Genomic DNA, 12,449 nt, shown 5'->3' with positions numbered 1-12,449 from the left:
CGTATGGAAATGGAAAATCTTATTGTTGCTGTCGTTGTTATTTAGAACTTCAAGTGTGGAAAAAGATTGAATAGACACTCATCATTATTTAAATCTAATCTGTTACTGAAAATATGTTGGATACCGCAGTTTTGGATAGCAGAAGCCTATCTTTTATTAATTTAAGTGGGGAAAGTAATGTTTCTTAGCTCACCCAAACCAATTTTCCCAAATGTTACTAAAAGACTCTTTAAAAGTCTATATAATCCACCAAAGTTTTCTGCGTAATATGAAGCATTTATAACCCAACTATCTAGCTATTTACTATTTAAGGAACTCGCTAGTTTATATGTTTGTGTGCAGTATGTGATGGATAATGCCATAAAGTATAGGATATGAATTACACTCCATTCCACATTGCAGGAAACACATTCTGTAATATAAAGAGAATCAAGTCTTATGCTTGCATTTTATCTATTTTACTTTTTAAATTATTACACTATAATGTTACAGTAATCAAACAGTGTGGTATTGAAGAAGAGATAAATACACATATCAATGGAACAGAAGAGAGCCCAGAAATAGACCTACACACATACGGCTAACTGACTTTTACAAAGATGAAAAAGCAATTCAATGGAGAAAGGACAACCTTTCAACAAATATGTTGAAACAATTGAACATCAATAGGCAAAAAAAAGAAAAATTGAATCTTGACTTAAAAATAATACTTTATTAAAAAATTAATCCAAACTGGATGATAAGTCTAAATGTAAAACATAAAAGTATAAAAAATTTTAGAAGAAAGCACAGGAAAAAAATCTGTGTGACCTGGGATTAGGCAGAGTGATTAAGCATGACACAAAAGCACAATCCAAAAAAAAAAAGGATGAATTGGACTTTATCAAAATTTAAAATTTGTGTTCTTTAAAAGTCACTGTTAAGGAAATGAAAAGACAAGGTACTGTCAAGAATTTGATAGGATATGAGATTTTACCATACTTAGAAGATAAAAAGTTAACCTGTTGCAGTTTCGTGGATACTGGCAAAAGACTCCTGGGTTTGAGACAGATGGCCTTATTACTCCTGGAAAAAGTCATGCCCCCTAAGTCCCACGGAGGTGATGCCCATCAGAAAAATGTGCAAGGGCACTAGCGGCCCATGGTGGTCCTCTCTCCCAACATTCCACCCTGCAGCCCAACACATTCTTGGCCAAATTTGAATTTTTGCATGAGTATGCCACTCTAATCTGACCCAGAGAGTCTGGGATCAAATCTGTTGAATTTGTCTCATAAACTATTTTCAAAAGAACTCCAAGCTGCAGGATGAGACCACCTTGCAGCAGTGACCTCATCCACCCCTCCCAGAGTCCCGGTCTCATCCAACTCTGAATAAGTCCTAGCGGGGAACACTAGGTCTCCTTTTAGACAGTAAGAATAGAGTCTCAGTCCAGACGATTATCCATAACAGCCCACAAAAGGGAGTTTAGACATCGTGATGATCTTTGATATCATTGCCAATAATTATAAGGGGGAATAGATGGTCCATAAAGCAGTCTCTATTCCCAATGGAGAGGGTCCGTGGCTCATTTTCTCCCACATACAAACATATAAAACCCGAAGGGGAACAGTTCAGGATTTGTTGTCACCTTTATATTGGTTTGCTTACGCCACATGGGCAGTGTCACCAAGTATTTGCAGCCTCAATCTTCATACCTGGCATGACCCAAGGCCACTTGAATGTCAAGAGAAACATATGGATTGGAGCTAGATTGAAACAACATTGTACAGGATCATGTGTTTATACATGTTCACTTTCAGGCGCTGCCACTGATGGCATCAGGAATAACAAAATATTTCTAGACCTGTCATAACCACGTGAGTTTTTCTGAATTCATAGCACATGGAAGGGAATTACAAAATTCAGCAGCAGGTCAGACTGCCAGTGCAGCTGCTGCATGACTCAAGTGACAATGCTAGCTAGATCCAGGAGTCAAAGACAACATTAATTGCCCTCCCTCCATCCTTGTACCTCCCAACGTTTAAGGTGTTCTCTCCCAATGTGCTGGGGATTGGTAATTTCCCTCCTCTGCAACATGATCGGCGTGTCCCATCCCAATACTTATAATTTCACCTTTTCTCCAATCACCTCCTTGCTTGTTTCCAGACCTTTCATCCTGGTCATTGCACAGGAGGCAGTCAAGAGATCTCTTTCTGGGGATAGCTGCATTCAGTGACCAAACTGCCCCACTAAGGTGTGTGGACCAAGCGGAAGTAGAGTCAGAAGTCGTTCCAATGCTTAACAATAGCAGATACTAATGGATGGTAGGGTGTGTGGAATGTTCATCAAATACTTTGACTATTGGCCCATTACTTGGTAACATTTGAGAGAGAAAAAAAAAAGGCTGCACCATTTGTCATGCTGCAAATGGGCTGGAGAACTGAAAATATGACACAGGTAAGACTCACAAAGGCCGTATGGTGTGGTTGGAGTCAGCTGATCAGACTGAAACAGCAACACATCAACTTGAAAAGTATCAAAAGTGCTGAGACCATTGGTAGCACTGAGGCGGACAGTCAAAGGTCTGAGGTAGGCAATCTGTCAGGAGGGAGCAGGGTCAATGTCCCATGCCTTGGGGCCGCCATTGTTGCAAGACAGGCCACCTTTTGGCAAGAGTCACAAGTCTGGTACATAGTAGTGGTTTCTGCATCAGAAGCAGAGTCCTTTAGTTTGTGCCCAGTCCCCGATGCCAGATGTGTTGCCATGTCTGATGGCATTCCGGCAGTGTGGGCTTGATCAGCTGCTTGATTTTATTTAGTTGGTCTCTTCAAAGAACAGACTTTTACCGTGGGCGTCCCTGTGAGTGACCCAGGCAGTCCCATCAACACCCACAGTTTGTGTTTCCACAGTTTACGACCCCCAAAAGAGGGGGTAGTCTGCAGTCTTTCAACTGACAGATCCAATGGCCAGCCATTGGCAACAGCCCCAGAGTCAGTAAAAGTATAACAAGTTTCATCAAGGGAAGGGTTGACCAGATTTATGAGAACAGCCTTGAATTCTGCCCATTGAGCACAAGTGTGATAACACTGCAGTCAGGGCTGTTGATCTGGAGGAATTCTGAAGTCATCTATACCATAGAAACTTTGGACATCAGAGGATAAAGGTACTCACAGCAAATGCTGCACCCCTCCCCACCCCCACCCCCCGACACACACAGGTGGCAAACAGCAGGCGTTTGTCCCAGTAGCACCTTTCTACTTGTGTCAATGCCCTGAATGGAAGGACCTCCTTTGAGTCTTTTCTTTTTGGTTGCCCCACGCAGCATGTGGGATCTTAATTCCCCCACCAGGGATCAAACCCGCGCCCCCTGCAGTGGAAGCACGGAGTCTTAACCACTGGACCGCCAGGGAGATAGGTCCCTCCTCTGACTCTTTATGAGCATTTATTGTACAGTACAAGCATTTAACACATCAATTACCTTATACATTTTCTCATCAGTAGGTTGAATTGGCACAGTGGGCTCTAACTACAAGATCACTTGAACTGTCTTCCCTCATCTAGAGTTTTACTCAAGCTCTAACAGTTGAGTTTAGTTCTTTTTGTTCCCTCTGGGAACACAGACCAGGTTGTTTAGCATCTGCACGGGGCACTCCCAGGTGTGGGAGGAGGGAAGAGGGGCAGGGGACTGGAGGAGGCCAGTCTGAAGGGAATAGCTGGAGGCTTTTTCTCATTTGCTTCTAGTCCCAGGAGCTCCACCCTGGAGACCTCAAGGCCATTGGCCACCTGTGCGCCCAGTGCCCTCTCCAGCCAAAGGACTGGGTAGGATGGTGACTTGGACGCTTGTTGCCAAAGGTCATAAAAGTTTGAGTCCCTCCCCCTGCAAGTTCCCCTTTTTTGTTCTTTAAAGCAGCTGAAATCTGGGTAGAGGAGGAGGGAGGCGTCAGAGGGTGTGGAGGGAGAGAGCAGCTCTGCACCAGTGAACAAGGCTTTCCATTTCCTTTAATTTTGAGTGGCTGCCCACTTGGGCTCAACTATTGAACCTTTAATGTGTTTCATTGCCTAACGCTGTACATCCTCATTTCTGACACTGTGTATTTCAGCCTAGGAGACCCTTTGACTCAGCAGCCATATTCCCTTTAACTAGGGATCAGGGCTGTCCCATTGTCATGATAATGTTATTGTCATGATAACAACCCTTCCTCTGCCCTCCCAGAGGAGAGGGATCAAGAACTAAGGTACCAAACTAGTAGAAGAAGAGATTAGACTTGGGGTGGAGGGGTGCGGGGTGGGGGGCGGTTGAAGGAAGGTGGTTGAAACGTACAAACTTGCAGTTATAAGATAAATAAGTACTAGGGATGTAATGTACAACATGATAAATAGAATCGACACTGCTGTATGTTATATATGAAAGTTGTTAAGACAGTAAATGTTGAGTTCGCACTACAAGGAAAAATATATTTTTTCTATTTCTTTAATTCTTGTATCTATATGAGATGATGGATGTTCGCTAAACTTACTGTGGTAATCATTTCATGACCTATGTAAGTCAAATCATTATGCTGTACACTTTAAACTTATACAGTGCTGTATGTCGATTATATCGCAGTAAAACTGGGGGGAAAAAAGAACTAAGGTATCCAGCAGAGGAATTTTTGTGTCATAACTGAAAACGCCCTAGAGAATGGTGACTTCTGAAATGGATACTAAGTCACAAGAAAAGTAGGTGGTTGAGGGGAACATTGCCTAGAGGCTAATAACCTGCATGTATGGATACCTTTCCCTTGAGATGGTAGCTATGGGGCTCCGGGCGGGGTAGGCGGTGGGGGAGAAAGAACTAAGGTACCAGTCAGGTGGCTTGTTTCATTCCTGCCTCTCACCACTTAGTCTCTAACATCATTCATTAACTGGTAGGACAGTGAGGGATCCTTAACTCCTCACTTCCCCACTATTTGGGCGAAAGCATTCCCTACTGGATCCCAGGAAGTCTTCTCCTATTCTCTAGCCTGGCTTGCGTGGGCCCTTATCCTTTCTCTTCCGGAAATCCCTGTCTCTTTCAGCCTCCCCCTCTTATCTCCAAAGCTGTCAAGCACTGTGCAGGATCTGAGGTTTTACCCTACTTACAAACCAACAAGTTAGCCTGTTATTGTTTCATGGATGCTGGCAGAAGACACAAGGCTACAGAATCAGAGACAAGGCACATTATTATTCATGCAAAGGTAGTAGCCAGAGTGTTTGTGTGATGCTTGTACCAGCCCCGTACACCAAAGTCCTGCGGTGTGATGTAAAGGGCCCATCATGGGTGCCTGCACACACAGTAGACTGTGTAACTGGAGAAGATGCTGAGTTTGGTGGACTCACTGCTTTAATAACAAGCAGAAGCGAGCCTGCTCTTCATTGGGGTGAGACAGCACAACCCTCAGGGTGAGAGATGGCTAGGGTAAAGCGTCGTTAAGGCCTCACCCAGTAAAGAATGTGCTGGGACACACAGGGCCTGTGGTAAATTGCCTCTCACAACAGATACAGACCAGGAGAAAATATTACAAATCACATATCTGGCAAAGGACTCATCTAGAATATTTATAAAGAACTCTCAAAACAACAGTACAATAATGCAATTTAAACATGAGCAAAAGACTCAGATGCTTGACAAAAGGGAATATACAGATGGAAAATAAGCATGTGAAAAGATGTTCAACATCTTTCCATGAGATGTTCAACAATTTCCATGCAAATTTAGAGCACTATTAGACACCACTATGGAGAAGACGGTCATCTTCTCCTTGTAGCCTCACATGGCAGAGAGCAGAGAGGGAAAGCCAGTTCTCTCCTATCTTTTCTTATCATCCCATCAAGAGAGCTCCACTCACATGACTTAATTACCCCCCAAAGGCCCCACCTCTTAATACCATACACAGGGGATTAGGGTTTCAACATGTACATTTTGGGGGGACACACACAGAGAAAAGTCCATAGCAGTACCTATTAGAGTGGCTAAAATTAAAAATACTGACACTACCAAATGCTGGTGAGGGTGTAGAACAACCAGAACTCTCATATATTGCTGGTGGGAATGCAAAATGGTACAGCCACTCTGGAAAGCAGTTCGACAGTTTCTTATAGAGTTAACCATATACTTACCACATGACCCAGCAATCCCACTTCTAGGTATTTACCTAAGTGAATTGAAAACTTATGTTCCCACAAAAACTTGTACGTAACACATATAGCAGCTCAGTTCGTAATTGCCAGAAACAGGAAAAAACCCAAATATCATTCAACCAGTAAATGGATAAGCAAACATTGGCATATTCATACACTGAAATACTAGTTAGCAATAAAAAGAAATGAACTATTGACATACTTAACAAGTTGGATGAACCTCAAAGGTGTGCTGAGTGAAAGAAACTAGTCCCAAAGGTTGCATACTATATGATTCCATTTATATGACCTTCTTGAAAAGACAGAACTAGAGTTATGGAGAGATCAGTGGTTGCCAGAGTATAGTGGTGGGGGGAGGGTATCACTATAAAGGGATTGCGGAAGGGAGTTTGTTGTTTTTTTTTAAATTAATTAATTTATTTATTTATGGCTGTGTTGGGTCTTCGTTTCTGTGCGAGGGCTTTCTCTAGGTGTGGCAAGCGGGGGCCACTCTTCATCGCGGTGCGCGGGCCTCTCACTATCGCGGCCTCTCTTGTTGCAGAGCACAGGCTCCAGACGCGCAGGCTCAGTAATTGTGGCTCACGGGCCTAGTTGCTCCGCGGCATGTAGGATCTTCCCAGACTACGGCGCAAACCCGCGTCCCCTGCATTGGCAGGCAGACTCCCAACCACTGCACCACCGGGAAAGCCCCAGAAGGGAGTTTTTTGGGGAGTAATGGAACAACTGTGTAACAAGACTATTAAAATCCATAGAACTTTATGCCCTCCTCCCCTTCTAAAGCCCCTACCTTTCCTAGCTTCCCTTGCTGCTAAGGCGTAGACATACAACTTAGCTTCTGCCAATCTGATGCCATTGTGTTCAGCTTTGATTGCTAAGTTGTCCCTTGCCTCTCCACCAGAGTTGGTCCAAGAAGACCAGCCTAGAGTCTGTTCCACTACCTTTTCCACAGATCTTCTAACATACCTAATACACCTATAATAAATTGTTGCTAATTTAAACTGGTTGAGTGGATTCTGTTGTGTAAAAGCAAGAATGCTAATTAACGTATCTGTGTGTGACTGATGGTGCTATTCAATTCCAGACCAAGGTCTGCTTCTCGAACATACCATGTAACCATGATAATCAGTTACTAACCATGGCGAGCAACCATTTTCAGAGAGGAACAGTTGGATGTCCTTTTAACATGGCCAAAGGAGGAGCTGTGAGTCCTTACATGGCCAAGTATTCAATAATAATTCCTTGGCACTTGAAGTGGTAAAATACTGATTCTAAGTAGATTAGTCAACTGATTGCAAAAAAGGTCCCAACAATTCCTCCCATCACTAGATGTGCAGCCCTTTGCACTGGGACTTTGCCAGTCTTTCCATCAAGAGGCGGAGTCTGTTTCTCCACCCTCTTGAGTCTGGGCTGGCCTGTGACTTGCTCTGACCTACAGAATGTGGTGGAGGGGATACTGTGGGATTTCTGAGCCTAGTCAAGGAGGCTCTTGGAACCTCGAGGCCTCTGTATCTGAAGGTCTGGTAGCCTAAATCTCCTGGGGAGCTCTGAAATATATAGACTCCTGAGCCACACTGCAACCAGAGCTACTGAGCACGAAGTGAGGACAAGCATGTCCACCCCTACCCTTACCCCAAAAGTTAACCTGGAAAATATTGACTTGCTATCTGGATCTGACGCAAAGGACCAGTGGCCCTTGGCCCTGTGCTCTCCAGGGCCTCACGTTGCTGGCTGCGGGGCAGTGACTCAGAGTCTGCCCAGGAGGGAAGAGCAAAGTCCCTGAGTGCCATATCGGCATGTATTAGCAGTCCACAAGCCGTCCTCTGGACAGCAGGGTGCAGAGGTGGGTCTGGGCTCTCTCCAACACACATCTCACAGGCTGCCCACTGCCATTTTCTGAATTCTTGCTCCCTGTCAAAGCTGTCTTGCAGGTTCATTCTCACCAGAACTCTGTTTTGTATGTGTGAGTAGACAGAGCTGAGCGGAAAGAAAGAGTACACACGGTGAGCGGCCCGGGCCCTGCCCTCCCATCCCACAAGAGGCAGCCCCTCCCATCTTGGTACACAAGATTCCCTCTGCTCTATCCTGTGGGCTTGTGATCGGCGTCACATCCCACTGAAGCCTCATGGTCTACTGACAAAGGTTCTCTTCTTGACCATACTCTAGCCAGCCTCCTCTCAGGCTTCAACCTTGGTCATGGTTGGAGTTTCTGATAGCTCAAAGTCTCCTCCCAAGGATGACCTTAGTCCCCTTTAAAGTGTCTGTCTGAGAAAAGTCAAGGCTGCCAAAAGAATTTACTGTTTCTTCCAGGCAGCAACTGAGCATAGGGTCCGTGTCTCCCAGTCTCTGTGGGAGGGTAGGACCTAACGTTGACAGGCACCAGTTAATAAACCCAGATGGGTTTCACACAGACCGACTATCCTCCCCCAACTTCCCACGTTTTATAATTTTTTCTCTTCCCTGACTCTACTGAGCCTTCACTTACTCCCTTCCCTACGCCCTCATTTCCCTTTTAAAGCACCCAGTCACCTCCATACAAATCAAAGTTCATGCTGGACTATCTTCTCTGTTGCAATAGTATGTTACGGATTAAAATCTGTGCTAACCACTTTAGTGTCTGGCTTTGTTTATCTTTGACACTACCACCAACAACTACATGTACACAAATCTTCTAGATGGTACTGTGTCATTCAGATGGCATGTCCCAAAGGAAAAGGCGGAAAAATGACTGCACTTGCTGTATGAGTGGGGTGGGATTGTGGCCTCGTTTTCACTCCTCACCTCATACAACTATTTCCCTTGATGCCGCTTTGAAGCTGCTTTGCAGCAAATTAAAAAAATATATAGGTGTGAAAAAGCATGTCCTTCTCCACCAATGCTTCCAGACCCAATACCCGTCTAGGATGACAGAGCCTGTCTTAAACATGGTGAATGTTGAAGGCGCTGTCTAGAAGATGGAGTTAACACTACAGAGCTCACCTTGTCTCCTGGCTACTCAGGAAGTCAGAGAAAGAGCAGTGACAGGAAAGGTTGTGGGCGAGGGATTTTGGAGGCCAAAGGCTTTCTCATTTCAAGTTTTCCAAAATGAGACTGTGCACTGTCATTATAATTATAGGTTTTCAGGCTTGAAGCCTCCTCCCTGTGACTCTGTGTAAGGGTGGTGGGAAGGTCCAGGACTTCTGCTCAGGGACTTGGGATGATTGCTTCTGCCCTTATCATAAGCAATGGCTTACCTTGCTATACGCGCGCGCGCGTGTGTGTGTGTGTGTGTGTGTGTGAGAGAGAGAGCATGAGGGGGAGAGCATGTGCCCATACTAGGCCTGCTGCATTGGTATCTGCTTTTGTGGTGAGACAGGGAACAGACAGGCCTCCTCCTAGTGCAAGGCTTCCTCAGCTTTTCACAGTTGCCAGTCCAGAGAGAACGGCGGACGCGTAGAGTCTGCTCTTTACAAGATGTAGGACGTCGTCATATGGCAGCAAGGGAAGGCAAGGGTTTTATCATGCAGATGGCCTCTTCTTCCTCTGGGGGATAGAGCGAGCCTATGGGACAGATTACCTTATTGGTGCTTGACCAGAAAATTACAGACAGGTTGATTAAGATTATATTTCTGGGAGAGGTTAAAACTATGATTCGATCAGGTATTAAATGTAGGTTTGGTACCATGAGCTTTTTGCATGAGTGATGCCGTTTGGGGTCTGTGGTTTTCTTTTTATCATCAGCTATCCTTTACCCCCAATCCCCCACCCCACCCCAGTTCACAAAAGAAGAAACAGCAGCTGATGAGCATTTAGGGGGGGAAATGTTTAATTTCATCAGTAGCCAAAGAACACGCCCCTTACTAGCTATTACACACTGCCCTGTTTCTTTCCTCTCTGTAACACGTCATCCAACGCAGAACTGCTAGCTTATATCGTATAGCTTATATGCTAGCTTATATGGTATGGAATGGTATCTGTCTTACTCCCTCCTGGGCTCCTAATGTACGGAATATGACAATGAATCAACGCTCAATAAATATTTCTTTTACATTGGATTTTTGAAGAGGTACAATATAAAACAACTCTGAAGTAATATGTTGCCTGTCAAGTTGGCAAAGACTTCAAAAGATAGGAACGGTGTTGCAGATGACAAGTCCAAAGCAGCATTCTCTCACACTTCCAGAGAGAGCGGAGTTGTCTTTCTGGAAAACAACTTGGCAATACGTGTCCAAAACCTAAAAGGATTACATTGCCTTTGAGCCAGCAATTCCTCTTCTGGTCACTGAGCCCCTAAACTAAAGGGCTTATCAATGGTATTGAAGGGGAGCAGAGCTTGCCACCCCAAAATACGCCTCTTTGGCTTACTGAGCATTTGGGGCTGATTATTTCTGAGAAGGTGCACAGAGGAGAAGCTCTGAAAACCAAGTAGAAGTTATTCTTTTATAAGATACATTTACACTTCTAAGGGAAATCTCCATTTGTAAGGGTGTCTCCATCTCTGTACCAGGAAGGGGGTGTGGTGAGGGGGGCGGGGATGACCTTATCCCCAGGAACTCTTATCAATGGAGAAAGCAGATTTAAATCTGCATCACAACCTTACCCTTGTTTACTGTGCTTTTCCTGGTCACTTCCCATAACTACCCCCGACCCCCTAACATCTCCTTTTGTCTTTAGCTGGAGATGGTATTTAACGTGATAGCTTGGGCCGTTTGGGGGAGTTACTCAGTTTTCCTGGGTCTCTCCCCTCTATACAGGAGGTATCCATGTTGTTGAACGTGTTTTACTCCTGTGTATTTGTCTTTTATTATGGGGTTGGGCGGGGGAGGTCTCAGCTAAGAACCTAGACGGGTAGAGGGAAAATTATTGTTCCTCCCCTACTGTATGCACAGAAATTAAACCACAATGAAGTATACTATCCATGTGTTTTGCAATATTTAAACATTAGAAAATAATGCCATAGAAGAATAAATAACACCTTGGAAAGATCTTTACAAGATTTTGTTACAAAGTAGAAAAAAGATAGTATGTAGAGAAATACTACATTTAAAATTTATTTACATTTAGGTAGAGGGAAAAAATAATGCAAACAAAATGCCATGATGTTCTGAGGGATTATCTGATGTACAGGATATCAGATGATTTTTATTTTCTACTACTGGTTTATCTGTATTTTCCAAATGTTCCCCATTTTTGTAATGAGGCAATTAGAATTTACTAGAGCATCTTTGCCCCCTGCTGGTTTATTCAGTAATGGCCCTCAGTCTGAGGGAGGAATGTCGTCCACTCAGATAGAAGAGCAGATACTACTGCAGGCTTTAATCCAAAGGCAGAGCTTTCAATATTCCCAAGTCCTTTGCTAGGACAAATGGCTGTGTCCTAGGGGAGCAATCTTGCGGAACTCTGCTACCTTTGACCATATGAGGACAATATGCTCTCTGCTGCCGTAAGACAGAGAAACAGCAACAGCAGGAAGAGGAACATAGTTTCTGAGATCAGCAGAACCCTCGAGGTAGGGCCTCTGCCATCAGAGGGCTGAAGACGGGCAGGCGATTGGAGTTGGGGCGGCGGCCTTGGGGTTGGAGGAAAGAGGACCCACTGAAGTGGGAGTCCGGGGCCAAATGGATTTGGTGACTGTCTGCAGGGGATCAGTAAGAGGGTGGGCACGAAGAGTACACGGGGTGAGCGGGGGACGGTGGTGCAACCCCCAAGGGGACGAAAAGGAGCAGAATACAGGGAAGGTAAGGAGCTCCGGTCCAGGCCAGTGGCCGCTGAATCCAGCCAGGCAGCAAAGCCTCCTCCTAGACATGTCTTACCTCATCATGTTGTCAAGGGCCACCCACCCCCGCTCCAAGTTCTTAGGGGCCCATGGTTTCCTCTCTGAGGATCTCTGAGAGGCCCTAGAATTTTCCATAAATAGTGGTTTCCCAGTTGACCTCTCCTTATTCACTGAGTGTAGCAGAGAATGGGCAGCATTGGGCCTGTGCTGGGCCTGGGGTTGAGACCGGGGCTGCCCTTGCCTTAGGATGCTTGGATAGTTAGGGCTGTCAAGGGATAAATATAAGGGCGGAAGGGGAGAACCCACTGACATAGGACCACTTTCCCATGACTCAGGGTTTAATGTGGTTGTCTTCTGTAGACCAGGATTGACAATAGGAGATGCTGTGGTGGAACTGGGTGCCCCGGTATCAATGGAGATGATAGGATTTTGCGATGGCAGAAGCCAATGATGACATTTAACTGACCTAGGCAAGATTGAAGTAATTACGATAATAGGCTGTGTTATCGTCTGAATTGTGTCCCCCACCCTCAAATTCATATGTTGAAGCCTTAACCCT

Source organism: Globicephala melas, chromosome X (genome assembly GCF_963455315.2).
Source record: "Globicephala melas chromosome X, mGloMel1.2, whole genome shotgun sequence".
NCBI lineage: Eukaryota > Metazoa > Chordata > Mammalia > Artiodactyla > Delphinidae > Globicephala > Globicephala melas.
The sequence above is the reverse complement of the archived record's forward strand: the minus strand, read 5'-3'. Positions refer to the sequence as shown.